General features: G+C 44.6%; 3 long non-coding RNA genes, 1 other non-coding gene and 1 pseudogene across 7 annotated transcripts in view; 2 read left to right on the top strand and 3 right to left on the bottom strand.

Annotated features, from left to right (window-relative positions):
- LOC106993203 (uncharacterized) overlaps nucleotides 1-20,906 on the top strand; it is a 35,149-nt gene extending 14,243 nt beyond the window's left edge. For 2 of the 4 annotated variants that reach the window (XR_013395887.1, XR_013395884.1), the window contains 3 exons: nucleotides 15,784-15,902; nucleotides 18,437-18,769; nucleotides 19,193-20,906. This is a non-coding gene — a long non-coding RNA (uncharacterized LOC106993203). The remainder of the gene's footprint in view (nucleotides 1-15,783; nucleotides 15,903-18,436; nucleotides 18,770-19,192) is intronic. The other 2 variants (XR_013395885.1, XR_013395886.1) reach the window with 2 other exon arrangements.
- LOC114670019 (COMM domain-containing protein 6-like) lies at nucleotides 268-2,332 on the top strand (annotated as a pseudogene).
- LOC144330064 (uncharacterized) lies at nucleotides 12,039-13,433 on the bottom strand. Its single transcript, XR_013395930.1, has 2 exons — nucleotides 12,608-13,433; nucleotides 12,039-12,196 (listed from the first exon to the last, which is right to left on the bottom strand). It is a non-coding gene; the product is annotated as an uncharacterized LOC144330064 (long non-coding RNA).
- On the bottom strand, nucleotides 16,641-19,842 carry LOC144330047 (uncharacterized). Its single transcript, XR_013395903.1, has 3 exons — nucleotides 19,493-19,842; nucleotides 17,977-18,072; nucleotides 16,641-17,558 (listed from the first exon to the last, which is right to left on the bottom strand). It is a non-coding gene; the product is annotated as an uncharacterized LOC144330047 (long non-coding RNA).
- On the bottom strand, nucleotides 19,349-19,420 carry TRNAE-UUC (transfer RNA glutamic acid (anticodon UUC)). The gene has a single exon. It is a non-coding gene; the product is annotated as a tRNA-Glu (tRNA).
- Nucleotides 20,907-21,693: the final 787 nt, after the last annotated feature.

Raw genomic sequence — 21,693 nt, 5'->3', positions numbered from 1 at the left:
AGGCAATAGGGCAAAGGATTTCTTCCTTTGTGGTGTAGATGGGGTGGTGATGATGGAAAGATAAGGAATGTTATAAAATGAGTCTTCAGCAGAGGAGTCTAGTCTCAGGGAAGAAAACTGGACATTAAATTTGTAATCTGGAAAGGAAGTAGAGGCGTTAACTACAGTTTTGAAACTAGTTTTTATGGCTTCCATATTTCACCTTTTAACCTTGATGCTATATAGTTTTTCAAAGAGGCACAATTGTTTTGATTAGCTACATAGAAAATGAAGCGGAATTAGTAAACTATTACAATACAATACAATACAACAGTTCATTAAGATTGCTGGCTACAAAATCAACATTAAAAAAATCAGAAATTTCCACCACATCCGCAATAATCGCCTAGAAAATATGAGAAAATAACATATCATTCATGATAGAATAAAATCATAATGCGTCTAAGAAAAAGCCACAGAATAAATGCACATAACCTTTGTATTGAGAAACACTTAAAATTATTCAAGGGCAAGTTGAAAACTAATTAAGTGAAGAGATTTACCTTATTTATAAATGAGGTGATTTAGTATTATAAAGATGTGAATTTCCTCCATGTTCTCCTGCAAGACCCATGCGATGTCAATATATCAACAGAATGGCTTATATAACTTGACAACCGATTGTAAAATTTATATGAATGCATAAGTCCATGGATAATCAACGGAATTTTGACAAAAGAGAATAAGGAGACTCATTGTAACTGATAACTGGGGGAAGGGGGGAAGCATTTGCTCCAGTCCGTGGTGCCAGCTCCAGACACCTCCCGTGGAGAAGTCCAGTGAGCTGCCACTGGATGCTAAGTCTGAGGTCACCAACTAGCTTGTAGATTTTATTTTCTTTTTTTTGAGATGGAGTTTCCCTCTTTGTTGCCAGGCTGGAGTCCAGTGGCACTGTAGCATGACCAGCCGAAGACAAAACTCAGATACCAGATTAAAGAAGGAAGTGGTTTATTTGGCTGGGAGTGTAGGCCGACTTGCGTCTTAAGAGCCGAGCTCCCCGAAAAAGAAACTCTTGACCTTTTTTTTTGTTTTTTTGAGACGGAGTCTGGCTCTGTTGCCCAGGCTGGAGTGCAGTGGCGCATCTCAGCTCACTGCAAGCTCCGCCTCCCGGGTTCAGGCCATTCTCCTGCCTCAGCCTCCCAAGTAGCTGGGACTACAGACACCTGCCACCACGCCCAGCTAATTATTTTTGTATTTTTAGTGGAGACAGGGTTTCACCATGTTAGCCAGGATGGTCTCGATTTCCTGACCTCGTCATCCACCCGCCTCGGCCTCCCAAAGTGCTGGGATTACAGACGTGAGCCACCACCCCCGGCCAGCTCTTGACCTTTTTAAAGGCTTACAACTTTAACGGGTCCACGTGAAAGGGTCGTGATAAATGAGCAAGTGTGAGAAACGTGACTGGGGGCTACATGCATCAGCTAACAGAACAAAAAGTTTTACAATGCTTTTTTCATACAGTGTTTGGAATTTACAGATGACACAAGTAGTTTAGGTCAGGGGTTAATGTTATTATTATCACTTTTTTTTCAACTCCTAGGGCCGGGTGGTGGTGTCAAGGTTGTCTGGCTATTTATCTTACTTTTTTTGTTTGTTTGTTTTTTGTTTTTTTCCCCAACTTTTTGCTTTCTCTCTTTCCTCCTGTCTTGTGAACTAAGCAAGGTGGGGGTAGGAGGACAGCAGGAGTAGTAGTGGTCTCCTTCCTTAGCATGATCTCGGCTCACTGCAACCTCCGCCTCCTGGGTTCAAGTGATTCTCCTGCCTCAGCTTCCCAAGTACCTGGGACTACAGGTATGTGCCCCCACGCCGGGCTAATTTTGTATTTTTAGTAGAGATGGTGTTTCACCATGTTGGTCAGCCTGGTCTAAACTCCTGACCTCAGGTGATCCACGCACCTCAGCCTCCCAAAGTGCTGTGATTACAGGCCTGAGCCACCACGCCTGGCCAGAGTTTGTAGATTTTCAATGGAAACTGGGTTTGGCTGCGAGCTGTGACAGTTGCAGATCTCTTAAGTATCCTTATGTTGCAGTGATGCTAAAAGTGGCAGATCATTCAGGCCAAGTAAAGACCAAGTGCTTTGAAATGACAGTTCCACAGTTTCAGAATTTCGACAGACAATTCAAGGAGATTGCTGCAGCTATTGAAGCTATGTGAAATGGATTATTTGGTAGATAAATTACTATCATTCTAAAGTCATGGATTTCACTTTCTGCAACAAAACTGCATAAGAATGAAATATTTATTGAATGAAAATTGCACTTTTGTTTTTTTTTTTCTTTTTTTTTGAGATGGAGTTTTTCTCTTTGTTGCCTAGGCTGGTGTGCAGTGGCGGGATCTTGGCTCACTGCAAACTCTGCCTCCCGGGTTCAAGTGATTCTCCTGCCTCAACCTCCTGAGTAGCTGGGATTACAGGTGCCCGCCACCACACACCACTAATTTTTGTATTTTTCGCAGAGATGGGGTTTCACCATGTTGGCCAGACTGGTCTCGAACTCCTGACCTCAGGTGATCCACCCGCTTTGGCCTCTCAAAGTGCTAGATTACAGACAGGAGCCACCACGTCCAGCTGCTTTTCCATTTTTAAAAATAATTTTAAAAATTTAGACCCAAAAAAAAAAAAAAGATAATAGCGGCCAGGCTCATTGGCTCATGCCTGCAATCCCGGCACTTTGGGAGGGTGGTTGGATCGCTTGAGCTCAGGCGTTTGAGACCAGCCTGGGCAACAAACATGGCGATACCCTCATCTCTATTTAAAAAAAAAAAAGATAATAGCCATAGTAATTTTTAAAAACTGTGTAGCACTGACACAAGAATAAATAAGTACCCAATGGAACAGAATACAGAATCCAGAAACAGACCTGAGTGTGAATGGAAATTTCATATATGATATGGTATTTGAATTAATGAGTTGTTTAGTGGGTAATCTTGAGAAAACTGACTTACAGTATGTTGGAAAAATAAAATTGGATTATAACTCACACAGTTACAAATTTCCAACAGATAAGATACCAAAAAGTCAAAGATGAAACCATGAAGCTAATAGACAAAAATTCAGAATAACATTTTTGTTACCTTGAGGTGGGAAAGAATTTTTAAAATAGAAGATTGTAAAACCTTACAGCAAAGAGGAAAAATAAATGGATGAATCTGAGCAACTCGATATGAAAGTCTTCAATGACGCACATCATGAACAAAGTTAAGAGATAATAACAAGGAGAAGGTATGATATCTAAAACAAACAAGGGACTTATAACTAGATTCTAGAATATATAAGGAACTTCTGAAATTAGAAAGAAAAAAAAATACCTAATAGAAAAAAATGGGTAAAGAATATGAATAGTCCAACTTAAGAAGGGGAAAGCTAAGTAGCTAAAAATATGAAGACATGATGAACCTCACTAGTAACCAGAGAAATGCAAATAAAATGGCGAGATACCAATTTATATCTTTGGTAAACATTAGAAAGTTATGTCTTGGGTAACATATAGGCAAATGAGAGGCCAGGCACAGTGACTCATGCATGTAATCCCAGCACTTTGGGAGGCCAAGGCAGGTGGATCACATGAGGTCAGGAGTTTGAGACCAGCTTCATGAACATGGTGAAATCCCATCTCTAGTAGAAATACAAAAATCAGCCAGGCATGGTGGTGCGTGCCTGTAACCCCACCTACTCGGGAGGCTGAGGCAGAAGAGTCGCTTGAACCTGGGAGGCGGAGGCTGCAGTGAGCCGAGATCATGCCACTGCATTCCAGCCTAGGTGACAGAGCGAGACTCTGTCTCAAAAAAATAAAATAAAATAAAATAAAATAAAACATAGGCAAATGGGAAACAGGTACAGCTGATGTGAAACAGGTACAGCACATTGGGAAGCAACCTGGAAGTATTTAAGTAACCGTATGCTTTAAGATTCAGCAGTCCTTCTAACTATATACCTAAGAGAAACTAGCACCTAGGTCTATAAGGAGACATGTATCAGAATATTCATGACAGGACTGTGTGTGATGGTGAGAATCGGAGGCAGTCCAGATGTCCATCACTAATGCATAGATTTACTTAGGCTTGGTTTACTGATGCAAAACAGAGAGAGTAAAAATACCTATTTTCACAAAAACAGTGAAAAGGGAGTAGGAAACAGCATAAAATTCATAGCAGAAACCCATTTCTGCAAATACACAATATTGCATTTTGTTAAATAAACACACTCTCACATACACAAACACTGATACCTTTTATATCTCCAGGTTAAATTTTTTTTTTTTTTTGAGATGGAGTCTCTGTCTGTCACCCAGACTGGAGTACAGTGGTGCGATCTCAGCTTACTGCAACCTCCCACTCCTGGGTTCAAGCGATACTCCCACCTCAGCCTCCTGAGTAGGCTGGGATTACAGGCACCCGCCATCATGCCCAGCTAATTTTTTTGTATTTTTGTAGAGACGGGGTTTCACCATGTTGGCCGGGCTGGTGTTGAACTCCTGACCTCAGGTGATCCACCTGCCTGGGCCTCCCAAAGTGCTGGGATTACAGGCGTGAGCCACTGTGCCTGGCCTAATATTTTTAGAAATAATACGTATATTTAAAAAACAGACTAAATATACAAAACTGAATGCATTTTAGGGGAGAGGAATTGGTGTTAAGAATGGGAGATGAGGAGAAAATAATGAAAAACTATAACAGAACAGGGATCTTACCCAATCAGTGATTATAATGTGCAATAGGGCTGGGCAGGGTGGCTCATGCCTGTAATCCCAGCACTTTGGGAGGCTCAGATGGGTGGATCACTTGAGGTCAGGAGTTCGAGACCAGCCTGGCCAACATGGCAAAATCCTGTCTCTACTAAAAATACAAAAATTAGCCGGGCATGAGGGTGCATGCCTGTAGTCCCTGCTACTCAGAAGGCTGAGGCAGGAGAATCGCTTGAACCTGGGAAGCGGAGGTTGCAGTGAGCCGAGATCGTGCTATTGCACTCCAGCCTGGGTGACAGAGACTCCATCTCAAAATAAATAATAAATAAATAAATAAATAAATTAAGTGCAATAAACTGAGGGAGATGATTGAATCAATTTTGTGTGCCTGTGAGTGATAAGAGGAAGGCAAAGTGAAAGTATACAATACCTTTTGGGAGAAATAGAAGAGGACTGACTGGGGTGAAGATATTCACAACATAATATGGAAACTACTCTTACAAATCCATGAGACAAAGACAACTCAAGAAAAACATGTATTTTGGCCGGGCATGGTGGCTCACGCCTATAATCCCAGCACTTTGGGAGGCCAAGGCAAGTGGATCAGTTGAGGTCAGGAGTTCGAGACCAGCCTGGCCAACATAGTGAAACTCTATCTCTACGAAAAAATACAAAAAAATTATCCAGGCGTGGTGGCACATGGCTGTAGTCCCAGCTACTCAGGAGTCTGAGGCAGGAGAATTGCTTGAACCCTGGAGGTGAAGGTTGCAGTGAGCCGAGATTGTGCCCCTGCACTCCAGCCTGGGCAACAGAGTGAGAATCCTTCTCAAAAAAAAAAAAAAAAAAAAAAAGAAAGAAAAATATGCCATTTTGTTTGTTTGTTTGAGACAAAGTCTTGCTCTATCCCCTATAGTGAAGTGCAATGGTACCATCTCGGCTCACTGCAACCTCTGCTTCCTGGGTTCAAATGATTCTCCTGTCTGAGTCTCCTGAGTAGCTGGGATTACAGGCATGTGCCACCACGCTGGGCTAACTTTTTGTATTTTTAGTAGAGATGGGGTTTCACCATGTTGGCCAGGCTGGTCTTTAACTCCTGACCTCAAGTGATCCACCCACCTCGGCCTCCCAAAATGTTGGGATTACAGGCCTGAGTCACTGCTCCTGGCCAATAAGGTTTTTTTTTTTTTTTGTATTTTTTTAGTAGCGACGGGGTTTCACCATATTGGCCAGGCTGGCCTTGAACTCCTGACCTCGTGATCTGCCCGCCTCAGCCTCCCGAAGTGCTGGGATTACCAGCATGAGCAACCGCACACGGCCAATAAGTTTTTCAATGCAGGAAAAACATAAATATGCCCTCAAAGGAGGAATTATCTTGTATATACATTCATACCTACATATATCGAAAAGGATGACGAATATGCCAGGAACAGTTAATTACCTCTGGGGATAACTGAGTGGATCTAGAAAATGTTGTTAGGGAAGCTTACATTTTACTGTCTGCCCTTTTAAATTTTATAACATGTGCATCTATTATTTACTTAAATAATGAATAAAATGCCTCTGCTTCAGAGTTGATTGTTGTAGGAAGTGGCAGGCCATCTTGCCAACTACAACGGGAAAAATATAACACTTTTAAATATAATACTTTAATGGAAATACAATATGTAAACCATATATAGTTTATATAATACCATAAACTATAAATATAACATTTCTAAAAGTTATCGAATAACTGCAAAACAAAAATAACAAGATGAACTACAATTATAGACAGGGAATAGTACTAATTAGGTAAACTGAGATTGTTGGCTATTCTCTTTCCTTGGGTAATTTGCTGCATCTGGGTCTGAGATGAGGATCAGATTGAAGGGGTGGCCAGCCCCTCCACAACCTGTGGGTGTTTCTGTCAGGTGGGCGAGAGACTGAGAAAAGAAATAAGACACAGAGACAAAGTATAGAGAAAGAAAAGTGGGCCCAGGGGACCAGCGCTCAGCATACGGAGGACCCGTGCCAGCACTGGTCTCTGAGTTCCCTCAGTATTTATTGATCACTATCTCTACCATCTTGGAGAGGGGGATGTGGCAGGTCTATAGGGTAATGGTGGGGAGAGGGTCAGCAGGTAAACATGTGAGCAAAGATCTGTGTGTCATAAATAAGTTTAAGGAAAGGTGCTGTGCCTTGATGTGCACATAGGCCAGATTTATGTTTGACTTTACACAAGTATCTCGGTGCATTAAGGAGCAGTATTGCTGCCAGCGTGTCTCACCTCCAGCCATAAGGCGGTTTTTTCCTATCTCAGTAAATAGAATGTACGATCAGGTTTTATACCGAGACATTCCATTCCCAGGGACGAGCAGGAGACGATGTTTTCCTCTTATCTCAACTGCAAAGAGGGCTTCTTCTTTTACTAATCCTCCTCAGCACAGACCCTTTATGGGTCTTTCCCTTCCCACGAGGCTATATCTCAGGCTATCACATGGGGAGAAAGCTTGGACAATACAATACCTGACTTTCCTAGGCAGAGGTCCCTCCTGCCTTCTGCAGTGTTTTGTGTCCCTGGGTATTCGAGATTAGAGAATAGTGATGCCTTTTACCAAGCATACTGCCTTCAAGCACTTTTTAAACAAAGCACATCCTGCACAGCCCTAAATCCATTAAACCTTGAGTCAACACAGCACATGTCTCTGCAAGCACAGGGTTGGGGCTAGGGTTACATCTCAAGGCAGAAGAATTTCTCTTAGTACAGAACAAAATGGAGTCTCTATGTCTACTTCTTTCTACTTAGACATAGTAACAGTCTGATCTCTCTTTTTCCCACATCAGATATCATTCTACTGAAGGAAGGAGAAATCAGTAGAACTTTTGATGGCCATGACAGTGGGTTTGACAGATGGGAATGTAATGGAGCATCAAACGAATGGCTGTTTCCTCTCACACATTTGTTGATAACTGGGCTAGCATGGAAATGCTTGGCGCTGAGCTGAAAAGGCAAAATGAGATCCCTTGTAATCTCTCAGTACTTGGGAGACAGATTGCCAAAAGGAGTGGTCAGCAATAAATACATGTCAGATTTTACTTTTGAGACTACTGATATTAACAGCTGGACTGAATCTGACTAAAGTTGCACCTATCCATAACCCAGATTAATTCTAAGTGGATTGAGGATACCAACTTTTATCCTCTTTGCCTGACAGAGAAAAAGGAAACCCCTCTGGAAGAAAACATCAAATTCAGTCTCTCTCTCTCTATATATATATAATATTCTCTCTCTATATATATATGTGTGTGTGTGTGTGTATATATATATATATATAGTTTGTTTGTTATGAGACAGAGTCTCACTTTGTCGCCCAGGCTGGAGTGCAGGGGCATGATCTTGGCTCACTGCAACCTGCACCTCTGGGGTTCAAGTGATTCTCCTGCTTCAGCCTCCTGAATAGCTGGGATTACAGGCACACGACACCATGCCCAGCTAATTTTTGTATTTTTAGTAGAGATGGAGTTTCACCATGTTGGCCAGGCTGGTCTTGAACTCCTGACCTTAAATGATCCGCCCACCTTGGCCTCCCAAAGTGCTGGGATTACAGGTGTGAGCCACCAGCCTGGCCTCTGTAGTTATTTTATACACAATGTTCAGCATACAATAAAAATCAGGAGACATGTGAAGACAAAGGAAAATGTGACCAATAGTCAAGAGAAAAAAGCAAACAGTAGAAGCAGAAACAAATATAATCCAATTGTTTAAGATCACAGGCAAGAACTTTAAAATAATCACAATTTTATTTTTTAAAAAACAGAGGAAAAGATGGAAAGTAGATAAGAATTTCAACAGAGAATTGGAATAGAGGCACAAGTAAACTTCTAGAACAGAACTCTCTGAGTGGGTTTAACAGCAAATTGGACACAGCAGGAGACAAGATTAGTGAATTCAAAGACAGATCAATAGACTGGGCACGGTGGCTCATCCCTGTAATCCCAGCACTTTGGGAGGCCGAGGTGGTGAATCACCTGAGGTCAGGAGTTTGAGACCGACCTGACCAACATGGTGAAACTCCGTCTCCACTAAAATACAAAATTAACTGGGCATGGTAGTGCATGCCTGTAATCCCAGCTACTCCAGAGGCTCAGGCAGGAGAATCACTTGAACCCGGGAGGCGGAGGTGATCTTGCCGTGAGCCAAGATCACACCATTGCACTCCAGCCTGGGAAGCGAGCGAGACTCTGGCTTCAATACAGAAATAAAGAAAGAGGCTGGGCGCAGTGGCTCACGCCTGTAATCCCAGCGCTTTCGGAGGTCGAGGCGGGCGGATCACGAGGTCAAGAGATTGAGACCATCCTCGCCAACATGGTGAAACCCCGTCTCTACTAAAAATACGAAAATTAGCCAGGCGTGGTGGCGCGCACCTGTAGTCCCAGCTACTTGGTACCCTGAAGCATGAAATTGCTTGAATCCGGGAGGCGGAGATTGCAGTGAGCCGAGATCGCGCCCCTGCACTCCAGCCTAATAGAGTGAGACTCCGTCTCAAAAAAAAAAAAAAAAAAAAAAAAAAAAAAAAAAAAAAAAAAGAGAGAGAGAGAAAGAGAGATAAGAAAGAAAGATCAATAGAAAATACCCATACTGAAGCACACACACATGCAAAAAATGGAAAAGAATAGGACATAACAGAGATGTGTGATTGGTCCCAGCAGGAGAGAAGAAAGATAATATGCGGAAGCAACATTTGAAGAGATAATGGCTGAGAACTTTCTAAAACTGGTGAATGACTGCATCTTCAGATTCAAGGAGTTCAGCAAATTCCATGCCGGACTGAAACGGCTTGATTGTCTGGGGTGATACCGGAGGTTCGTTGTCTCAGGGCCAAGGGAATTAAGGTTGCGGAGGCACAAAGAGTGAGGTTAAGAGCGAAAGTTTAATAAGTGAAAGAAGGAGCCTTCTACTGCAGAGAGGGGTCGCGGAGAAACGGATTGTCAGATCCACAGTGAAATGCAGGGGGTATTATAGATGCCTGGTGAGGAGGCGGTGTCTGATTTACATAGGGCGGGAAAGATTGGTTGGACCAGGTGTGCTATTTGCATAGTGCGCAAAAAACTGGTCAGACCAGGTGTCATTTGCATAGGCGCGAATTTCTGGCTGCCCGTATCCTAATCTTTTATTACGCAAGGGAGTCTTCTGCCTGAGCTGCACCGTGTTGCCCATTCCTTAACTGTAAACGTGGTAGCAAAAAAAGGGAAGATGGAACCTCCATTTTGGATATGCCTGGTCCCCAGGTAGCCCTTTTCTATTGGCACAGTTGCTGGCATTCACCTGTGCAAGCTTCCAGCTTACTTATCTATGTTTGCAGTTCGATTTTTCAAGCTGCTCTTTGTTAGAAAAAAAAAAAATAATTTGGGGGGCTACTTTTTGTTAGAAGGGAAGCTCTGTTGAGGACTCTGTTGCCCTATCTGCCTAAATAATTTATTTCTACCTCCTGTATGAGGACAAATACAAAGAAAATCACATCTTGGTTTTTTATATAGTTAAATTACTAAAAATCAAAGACAAAGATTAAATTTTTCCTAGGCTGGAGTGCAGTGGCGCGATCTCGGCTCACTGCAAGCCCCGCCTCCCGGGTTCACCGCCATTCTCCTGCCTCAGCCTCCCAAGTAGCTGGGACTACAGGCGTCGTCCGCCACCACGCCCGGCTAATTTTTTGGTCTTTTTAGTAGAGACGGGGTATCACCATGTTAGCCAGGATGGTCTCAATTTCCTGACCTCGTGATCCGCCCGCCTCGGCCTCCCAAAGTGCTGGGATTACAGGCGTGAGCCACTGCGCCTGGCCATGTTAAATCTTAAGAGTGGATAGGCCAGGCGCGGTGGCTCACGCCTGTAATCCCAGCACTTTCTGAGGCCGAGGCGGGTGGACAACTTGAGGTAAGGAGTTCAAGACCAGCGTGGCCAACACGGTGAAGCCCCGTCTCTATCAAAAATATAAAAAATTAGCCTAGTGTGGTGGTGGGCGCCTGCAATCTCAGCTACTCTGGAGGCTGAGGCAGGAGAATCACTTGAACCTGGGAGGCGGAGGTTGCAGTGAGCAGAGATCTTGCCACTGCATTCCAGCCTGGGTGACAGAGGGAGAGTCAGTCTCGAAAAAAAAAAAAAAAAAAAAAAAAGAGTAGATAGAGAAAATGGGCAACATGAGAAAGATGTCTGATTTTCAAACAGAAACCATGGAAGCCACTAGACATAGAATTATAAAACCAGTGAAGGCCAGGCACGATGGCTCATGCCTGTAATCCCAGCACTTTGGAAGGCTGAGGCGGGTGGATCACTTGAGGTCAGGAGTTCGAGACCAGCCTAACCAACATGGTAAAATGCTGCCTCTACTAAAAATACAAAATTAGTTGGCCATGGTGGCACATTCCTGTAATCCCAGCTACTTGGGAGGCCTTGAACCAGGGAGGCAGAGGTTGCAGCGAGCTGAGATTGTGCTATTGCGCTCCAGCCTGGATAACAAGAACGAAACTCTGTCTCAAAACAGAACAAAACAAACAAACTGTAGCAGGAGGAGCAGCAGACAAACTCCTCAGACACCTAGTTAAAGAAGGAAGGGGTTTATTAGGCCAGGGGCATTGGCAAGACTTCTGTCTCAAGAGCCGAGCTCCCCGAGTAAGCAATTTCTGTCCCTTTTAAGGGCTCACAACTCTAAGGGGGTGCATGTGAGAGGGTCGTGATTGATTGAGCAAGCAGAGGGTAGGTGACTGGGGGTGGTAATTAGATCGGAACAAAACAAGATAGGGATTTTCACAGTGCATTTCTGTACAATGTCTCTAATCTATAGATAACAGAACGGATTAGGTCAGGGGTCGATCTTTAACTACCAGGCCCAGGGTGTGGCACCGGGCTGTCTGCCTGTGGATTTCATTTCTGCCTTTTAGTTTTTACTTCTTCTTTCTTTGGAGGCAGAAATTGGGCATAAGACAATATGAGGGGTGGTCTCCTCCCTTAAAACAAACAAAAAACAGTGAAAATACTTTTTTCTGTTTTCTTTATGTATTTTTTTTTTTTTTGGTAAAGATGGGGTCTTGCTATGTTGCCCAGGTTTATCGTGAACTTCTGGGCTCAATTGACCCTTTGGCCTCTCAAAGTGCGGGATTACAGGAATGAGCCACTGCACTTGGTTGAAATTTTTTTTTTTTCTGAGAAGGAGTCTGGCTGTGTCGCCCAGGCTGGAGTGCAGTGGCGTGATCTCAGCTCACTGCAGCCTCCACCTCCCTGGTTCAAGCGATTCTCCTGCCTCACCCTCCTAGGTAGCTGGAATTACAGGCATACGCCCGGCTAATTTTTTTTTTTTTTTTGAGATGGAGTCTCACTTGTTGCCCAGGCTGGAGTGCAATGGCGCTATCTCGGCTCCCTGCAAGCTCCACCTCCTGGGTTCACGTCATTCTCCTGCCTCAGCCTCCCGAGTAGCTGGGACTACAGGCACCTGCCACCATGCCTGGCTAATTTTTTGTATTTTTATAGAGATGGGGTTTCACGGTGTTAGCCAGGATGGTCTCGATCTCCTGACCTCGTGATCTGCCCGTCTCGGCCTCCCAAAGTGCTGGGATTATAGGCATGAGCCACTGTGCCTGGCCTTTTTTGGTATTTTTAATAGAGACGAGGTTTCCCCATGTTGGCCAAGTGGGTTTTGAACTCTTGACCTCATGTAATCCGCCCATCTCGGCCTCCCAAAGTGCTAGGATTATGGGGGTAAGCCACCGTGCCTGGCCAGAAAAAGAAAATTTAAAAGGTCATCCAGAGGCTGGGTGCGGTGGCTCATGCCTGTAATCCTAGCACTTTGGGAGGCAGAGGCGGGTGGATCACCTGAGTCAAGAGCTCAAAAACAGCCTGACCAACACGATGAAACCCTGGCTCTACTAAACATACAAAAATTAGCTGGGCGTCGTGGCATCTGCCTGTAATTCCAGCAACTAGGGAGACTGAGGCAGGAGACTCGCTTGACCCAGGGAGGAGGAGGTTGTAGTGAGCCGACATCACACCATTGCACTCCAGCCTGGGCAACAAGAGCAAAACTCCATCTCAAAAAAAAAAACCTCCAGAGACAGGACCTGCAACAGCAAGCATTCAATTAAACCCAGTGGCAGATATTACCGGGTAAGTCTTGTTGAGGTATTCACCACAGAGAGGTAGGCCTGTTCTTTGGTTTGCCCTGTCCTGCCATGCCCTAGCTCCAGCTAGGTCCGGCACCTGAACTAGGTCCAGCACTTGAACTTACCTCAGCCAGGGACCAGTGCTATGATCCTAGTCTAGAAGCAGGCCAGGTATTCCAAAAGCCTGAACTGGAAATCATCGCCACTGCCTCCCTGCAGTAGATGTCTCACTTCATCCCTCCCAAATACTGGATCCAGCCGAAGACAGCCATCTCCTTCCCCCAGAGTTGAGCCTGAGACCTTGGTCAAGAACCAAACCTAACCCTATGCTGGCTAAAGAGTGAGGGGACTGTAGGCATGGGGGAATTCCTCCCCACAGATTCCCATCCAGGAGACCCTTGGCCTGATGACCACAGCATCTCACTAATGCTTCTGTAGTCCAGTATCATTACTTCTTTCTGAAATATTTTTTTTTTTTGAGACAGAGTCTTGTTCTATCATCCAGGCTGGAGTGCAGTGGCACGATCTCAGCTAACTGCAACCTCTGCCTCCCTGGTTCAAGTGATTTTCCTGCCTCAGCCTCCCAAGTAGCTGGGATTACAGGCGTGCACCACCACGCCTGGCTAATTTTTGTATTTTTAGTGGAGGTGGGGTTTCACCGTGTTGGCCAGGCTGGTCTGGAACTCCTGACCTCAAGTGATCTGCCCGCCTCAGCCTCCCAAAATGCTGTTATAGGCATGAGCCACTGCGCCCAGCCTGAAATATATGTTTAAAAGAAAAATGCTGATCGTTTACTCAAAGGGGTAAATTAAGAATGGTAGTGAGCTCCTAATATCACTAGCCACAATTCTCAAGGGAAGCAAATGGGGAGGCCAAACATCTGATTGCTAATCTCATCAGCACCTGAGTAGAAAGGCTGTGAAGGCTGATGTCCTTTGAGGAATTCTGAAATGCTCCTTAAGGGGACTAGGCCCACCCATGTTGAGAATCCTTAATTTATACTTTGTTTAATTTTCTCTCTATTATTTCTTCTTCTTCTTCTTCTTTTCTTTTTTTTTGGAGAGATGTTATGCTGTGCTGCCCAGGCTGCTCTCAAACTCCTGGGCTCAAGCGATCCTCCTGCCTTGGCCTCCTAAGTATGTTGAATTTTGACACTGAAACATGCAGTCTCTCAGGTATATTCTAAATCTAGAATGGGTAGATTAGCACAGTCATAGTATTGGTAATTAATAAAACTTTCCCCCACTTTGAAATCCTGAAAGTAGTTAAAACCACGGAGTTCTAGGCAGTCCAGTATTAGAGGCCTTGACCTTTGCACTGGCAGCTGTCACCAGGTGTTTAAAGTGGCTCATTAGGGAAGTCCAGAGCCACCCAATACCCTTTACTGAGCCTGTGAGGTCAAGAATGCCACACATAATCCATTTAGATTTTTGTTTTTTTGGGGGGACGGGGTCTCGCTCTGTCGCCCAAGCTGGAGTGCAGTGGCGCGATCTCGGCTCACTGCAAGCTCCGCCTCCTGGGTTTCCGCCATTCTCCTGCCTCAGCCTCCCGAGTAGCTGGGACTACAGGCACCCGCCACCACACCCGGCTAATTTTTTGTATTTTTAGTAGAGACGGGGTTTCACCGTGTTAGCCAGGGCAGTCTCCATCTCCTGACCTCGTGATCCGCCCGCCTCGGCCTCTCAAAGTGCTGGGATTACAGGCGTGAGCCATTGCGCCCGCCCTTTCCATTTGGATTTTTTGTAAAATGAAAACCGTATATCTATATAGAATTGGCTAATTGTATTTGTAAGCCAGGAAATAAAATGAATAAACAAAAGTGAAGTGGCAACAAATTCGTTAAATGGCAGGGGAATCAAATCCAGATCTCTCAGGACAGAAGGGAATGCTCACCGACTATGCTAATGAGGAAGGAGATGAAGCTGTTCATCTAAAGTGGACAGCTCCTCTAACTGTCTACTTTTTTCACTGGGCCCAGATGGGTAGGAAGCACTGATTGCTCATGCCCCATTTGCTCCTAGGCCACCACCTAGTCTGGCCCCCTGCTCCAGGATAGAGCAGGAGGCCAGCATCAGAATGGCCATTCGTGAAAATGCCAGAAACACTGTCTACTCTCCACCCAACCCCATCTCCAACAAAACTCACCTGTGCCATGCAAGACTGCGGCAGGTGGTTGGAATTCCAGGTGCAGCTGCTCCTCATCCCTCTAGCAAGGCAGATGTCAGGGCAGAGGCCTGGGAAATGTGAGGCTGCTGGATCCAAGAGTGGGGGCAGGTGGAGCAGAGGTGAGGTTTGGTCTTTTTGAAGCACTGGGTCAGGAAAATCCAACCACCTGCTTTGGCCAGATTCATTTCCTGCTCAGATTCTGGATTGAGGAAGGCGGGGAGTGAGACCACGACAAAGAACCGACTAGGAAGAAGCTGTCACCCTTGATGGAATGGGCAAAGAGAAAAAGCAATCATTTGGGCGTAGGGCCCAGCTGGACTCCTGGGTGAAAGGTATAGCCTGGGTGTTCTTGGATTCCTTGTCTGCTTGAGCCCCAGAACAATAGAAAACCTTGATGGCTACAGCAACAGGAGCTTAATAGTGGGAAGGAAGAAAAATGAAGGACAAAACCAAGACTTAAACTCCCACAGGGAAGTTTGAGAAAAAAGCCTTAACCACTATACCAAAAATGTACCCCGGGAAACTCATCTTACCTTCTGGTACCAGCTACATAAATTGTGGGGTCTAGTGCAAAGTGAAAATGCAACCCCTTCTGAAAAAAGCAGCAAGAAAAGTGCTGTGAAGGGTAGTGAACTATAAAGCTTTTTCCTTTCTTCCATAGTCCTTCCTATCATGGGGCTTTTTATTTGCTCTCGTCATTCTATGTAAAGAAAAATAAGACTTTAAATAATTAGCATGATTTTTTTTTTTTTTTTCCCTGAAACAGGGTTTTGCTCTTGTTGCCCATGCTGGAGTGTAGTGGAATGATCTCGGCTCATTGCAACCTCCACCTCCCGGGTTTAAGTGATTCTCCTGCCTCAGCCTCCCAAGTAGCTGGGACTCCAGGTATGCACCCCCATGCCCAGTTAATGTTTTGTATTTAGTAGAGATTGGGTTTCACCATGTTGGTCAGGCTGGTCTCAAACTCCTGACTTCAGGTGATCCACCTGCCTCAGCCTCCCAAACTGCTAAATCAATTAGCATGATTTTTACCCATTATCTTTATATTGTGCAATTCCAGTTTTAAATGCTGACCAAGTGTTCACTATTGCCCATTTCTTTTCCTCTGCTTTTTCTTGACCTAGCTTTAGTCAGGCTTCTCTCCCCACAGGCCCTTGAACTTTGGCTTGTCCCTAAGCCTGGGTAAGTGCTAAAATGCAGAGTTGTGCACCCCTAATCAACTTATCCTGAGACTCCGTTGACCACATAGAGACACATTGCCTGGAAAACTTCTGGTCATGGTGTCTGTTCACTCCCGCTTACTTTCCCAGCTTAAAATTTTGTTTCTGCTAAGCTCTGCTTATCCTTCCCTGTGAAAGAAATGCCTTTTTTGTTTGTTTGTTTGATTTTGAGACCCTTTCAGGTTTCTGAGACCAGAAAATTCTACCTTTTGCAATAAGCTTTTTGAAGAGTCTCTTTATCTAAGTCCAAGTTGGTTTTTATTTGGCAATGTAAATATAAAAGCATTTAATTCATATGTAGAAACACCAAAACGACACAATCTATATTTCATAGCTCCTACCTGCATGTATATTTTTGTCCTTACCAGAACACTGGAAACACAGGACAGAACTAACTCAACTGTGTTTTTTTTTTTTTTTTTTTTTTGAAGCAGTGTCTCCTTCTGTTTCCCAGGCTGGAGTGCAGTGGCGCTATCTTGGCTCACTGCAAGCTCCGCCTCCTGGGTTCACACCATTCTCCTGCCTCAGCCTCCCGAGTAGCTGGGACTACAGGCGCCCACCATCATGCCTGGCTAATTTTTTGTATTTTTAGTAGAGATGGGGTTTCACCGTGTTCACCAGATGGTGTTGATCTCCTGACCTCGTGATCCGCCCGCCTCTGCCTCCCAAAGTGTTGGGATTACAGGCATGAGCCACCGCTCCCGGCCTGTTTTTATTTCACTTCTTGATGCACACATTCTACCCATACTTTCTACATTTAGGTTGCTGATGAGTAAAGAAGGACTGAAAGGAAAGGGAGGGAACTGTAAGTTCTTTTGTCTTTCTCTTTCCTTCTATGTCATCATTTTCAGCATAAGCAGTTGGTTAATAGAGGGAGGTAACACAAGAAAGGATATGATAGAATTGTTTGGCCATTTGTGTTTCTTAGAACGCTACTGCCTGCTTTTTACTTTTGAAGTAAGTTCTGGTTTGAATGGAAAGTGTGGCCTTTGGGGCTTTCAAGCAGCTTATTCAGTCATAGAGGCAACGCACTTTCCTTGTATTCACTTTGAGTCTCTGTCAAGTCTCACTGCAGAGTGGGTCCGCCTGAAATTCTGTGTTCAACAGGCATGGCAAAGGCTTTATACAAAGTGGTGATGAGAATGGAGGACAAGAAAACTGCTGGTATCTTATCTGCTCATGTGCAGGCTCCATTATTTCACTGGACTCCACTAACAAATCACATATTCAAAGATAAAATTATTAGAATTTTTTTCTGGCCAGGCTTGGTGGCTCATACCTGTAATCCCAGCACTTTGGGAGGCCGAGGCGGGCGGATCACCTGAGGTCGGCAGTTCAAGATCAGCCTGACCAACATGGAGAAACCCAGTCTCTACTAAAAATACAAAATTAGCCAGGCGTGGTGGTGCATGCCTGTAATCCCAGCTACTGGGGAGGCTGAGGCAGGAGAATTTTTTATTTTTTTTTGGACAGAGTTCAGCTCTTGTTGCCCAAGCTGGAGTGCAATGAGACAATCTCAGCTCACTGCAACCTCAGCTTCCTGGGTTCAAGCGATTCTCCTGCCTCAGCCTCCGGAGTAGCTGGGATTACAGGCGCGCGCCACCACGCCTGGCTAATTTTTTGTATTTTTAGTAGAAACGGGGTTTCACCATGTTAGCCAGGCTAGTCTTGAACTCCTGACCTCAGGTGATCCGCCTGCCTCGGTCTCCCGAAGTGCTGAGATTGCGGGCGTGAGCCACCGCGTCTGGCCGGCTAATTATTTGAAATTTTAAGAATAGTTTCCAGACACTCCTAAAAATTTATAACCTACGCTTGCGGTGGTTAAAGCGTCAGTCCTAAGATATTTTTCCAAAAGGCGCTGCCTGGGTAACTGGGCTGTCTCTCGCTGGTGGTCTAGTGGCTGGGATTCAGTGCTTTAGCTGCCAGCGCCCAAGTTCGATTCCCAATTAGGGAAGCTTGCTTTTCTGCTTTCTTGATTACATGCATTCTATTATTGCCGCGGCTGCGGCTGTCACTGCCCTCCGGAGCTGTCAAGGCTCGCTTTCAGGCACGCCTCTCTGCAAGACATTGCTGACATCCTGTACATCACTATCCAGGGAATGGGGACTGCCTATATGGAGTAAAAAGTAGGCAGATTCTGACTCGCCTCAGCCCCACTCTATTGAGAATTACTGATTTTTATTTTATTTTATTTTTTAGACTGAGTCTCCCTCTGTCACCAGGCTGAAGTGCAGTGGCGGGATCTCGGCTCAGGCAACCTCCGCCTCCCGGGTTCAAGGAGTAGCTGGGACTACAGCTCAGCTTTCCGAGTAGCTGGGACTACAGGCCCACGCCACCACACCCAGCTAAGTTTTGTATTTTTAGTAGAGACGGGGTTTTACCATGATGGCCAGGATGGTCTCGATCTTGTGATCCGCGTGAACCTCGTGATCCGCCCGCCTCGGCCTCCCAAAGTGCTGGGATTACAGGCGTGAGCCACCGCGCCCGGCCTGATTTTTAAAAATCAAGATAAGTAATTTTTACGTGAAACAAGTGAGTTATTTCAAATGACTTCTAAATCTAGAAAGGTTTGATGAATTGGCATAGGCACAGTTTTAAGAATAAATGTAATTCTCCCTCCCCCACCTCCTGCCGAGTTCTCATTTAAACCCTAAGGGCGGTTTGTTTACATTTCAGAGATGTAGAATGCCCAGGTTATTTTACCAGATGCGCTGCTGTTTCCTCTGGTAACAGGTGTTCCAAATCGGAAAACAAACTAGTCCATTATACTAATTTGCATATTTGAAACATGGAAAACCTCTCTTAATTCGTTTGGTCTTTTGTAAAAATAGAAACATATTTTTATATGGTAATAAGTTAGTTAACTTTACCCATAAGACGAATAGATGAAAGTCAACCTCTTACAATGAGAAGTTACTTGACAACAGTAACTTGTCAACCTTCTTACTTGTCAAGGGCTCCCTAATGACCTTGCCCCGCGGTTCTGTGACTTCAGGATCATCTGGGAGAGGTTGAAAGGCACAGGCAGTGTTCACCGCCTTGAACTGAAGATCACTGAATACGGCTTTGGTGGAAACCACTGCAGTGACATCAGAAAGCAGAAAAGCAGACTTCCCTGACCGGGAATCGAACCCGGGCCGCGGCAGTGAAAACGCCAAATCCTAGCCACTAGACCACCAGGGAGGGACAGTCACAGAATGTGGGCAACACCTTCTGGGAAAAGATCTTAGGACAGACGCCTCAACCACCTCAGGCACATGTTAGAAAGCTACAGGAATGTCTTAAGAATATTTTGCAGTAATGTGTATAGTACTGGATGCAGTGACTGCTGCCTGGGCCAGAGGGTGGCAGAAGGCTTTAGGGGCAGAAACGTTGGAAGAAAGATTGTCACAAGTCAATCTGGGGAAGAGAAAAATATTTCCCAAATCATTTTTCTCACGCACTCCCTCTGACACGAGAGTTTCTCATCTCCCTTCCTCCCTCCCTCCCGCCCTCCTTCTTGCTTCCTAAAATCAGCATGTCCTTCACTTACATAGTTTCTCCACGGTTGATTGAGAAAAACATGTGTCTCTTTTGCTCCCCTCCCCCAAAGGATCCTATTCCTGATCTCTAAATATGCCCCTCCCCATGAAGAGGAAGGAGCATTCAGAGCCTGGGAGACCTGCCTACCTGGAGCTGCACCCATCTTTCAGGCCATGCTCTGTTTCCTGGAACCTGAAATGGATTTACCTATTCTATGTACTTCACAGAAATGAAATCACATAATGTGTCACATTTTGTCCAGCTTCTCTCACTTGGCATAGTTTTGGGTTCATTAATGTCATAGTACGTGCTAGGACTTCATTTCTTCTTATGGCCAAATAATATTTTATGTATATACCACATTTCCTTTATCCATTAGTCTGTTGATGGGCATTTGGGTTGTTTCCACCTTTTGGCTGTTGTGTATATTGCTGCTATGAACATTTATGTACAAGCATTTGTTTGAGTATCTGTTTTTTACTTTTGGGGGTTATCTATTTAGTAGTGGAATTACTAAGTCACTTATATTCCCACCAGCATAAGTAAATATGTAGGAACAGAAAACAGAGTAATGGCTGCCAGGGGCTGGGGAATGTGGAGTAATCACCTAATGATATGGGGTTTTACTTTCTTATGATGAAAATGTTTTGGAACTAGATTGAGATGGTGGTTGCACAATCCTGTGAACGTACTTAATACCACTGAATTTGTTTATGATGATTTCATTTTTCTCCACATTTCTGCTTATGCTTTATATTTTCTGTCGTTTTAAAAATTATAGCCATCTTAGTGGGTGTAAAGGTACCACTACACATAAATTAGAATGTCTAAAATTAAATAGACAGACTATTTGCAATGGACTGAATGTTTGCACACACATCCCAAATTCATATGTTAAAATTCTAACTCCCAAGGTTATGATATTACAAGATGGGGCTTTGGGGAGGTAATTAGGTCATGAAGGTGGAGCCTTCATGAATATGATTAGTGTCTTTATAAAAGAGACCCTCACCATGTGAGACTTCTTAAAAGACTGCTTTCTGTGAGAAAACAGGCCCTCACCAGAAACCAAATGTGCAAGCACCTTGATCTTGGACCTCCCAACCTCCAGAACCATGAGAAATAAATTTCTGTTGCTTATAAGCCACCCAGTCTATGGCATTTTGTTATAGCACCTGAAAGGACTGAGAGATCATACCAAACAAAAAAGAGGACGTGCTGTATGATTTCATTTACGTAAAACTCTAGGCAATGACAACTTATTTATACTGACAAAAAGCAGATCAGTGGTTGGCTTGGGGATGGGTGGGTAAGAGGGGGTGTGAGGTGGTAAGGAACATGAAGGTGGAATTGTGGAATTACAAAAGGCTATAGGGAAACTGCTTGGGGATGATGGAGATGCTCACTGTCTTTTCTTTTTAATTATTATTTTTTCTGAGACAGAGTTTCACTCTTGTTGCCCAGGCTGGAGTGCAATGGTGCAATCTCAGCTTACTGCAACCTCCGCCTCCCGCGTTAAAGTGATTTTCCTGCCTCAGCCTCCCAAGCAGCTGGGATTACAAGTATGTGCCACCATGCCCGGCTGATTTTTGTATTTTTAGTAGATATGGGGTTCCTCTATGTTGGTCAGGCTGATCTCGAACTCCTGACCTCAGGTGATCCACTCGCCTTGGCCTCCCAAAGTGCTGGGATTACAGGCTTGGGCCACCGCACCCAGCCTATATGCTCACTATCTTTTCTTTTCTTTTTTTTGAGACGGAGTCTCGCTCTGTCGCCCAGGCTGGATCTCCCCTCACTGCAAGCTCCGCCCCCGGGTTCACGCCATTCTCCTGCCTCAGCCTCCGGAGTAACTGGGGCTACAGGCGCCTGCCACCACGCCTGGCTAATTTTTTGTATTTTTAGTAGAGACGGGGTTTCACCGTGTTAGCCAGGAT

Source organism: Macaca mulatta, chromosome 1 (assembly GCF_049350105.2).
Source record: "Macaca mulatta isolate MMU2019108-1 chromosome 1, T2T-MMU8v2.0, whole genome shotgun sequence".
NCBI lineage: Eukaryota > Metazoa > Chordata > Mammalia > Primates > Cercopithecidae > Macaca > Macaca mulatta.
Note: the sequence above shows the minus strand (reverse complement) of the source record. Positions and strands in the feature narration are given on the sequence as shown.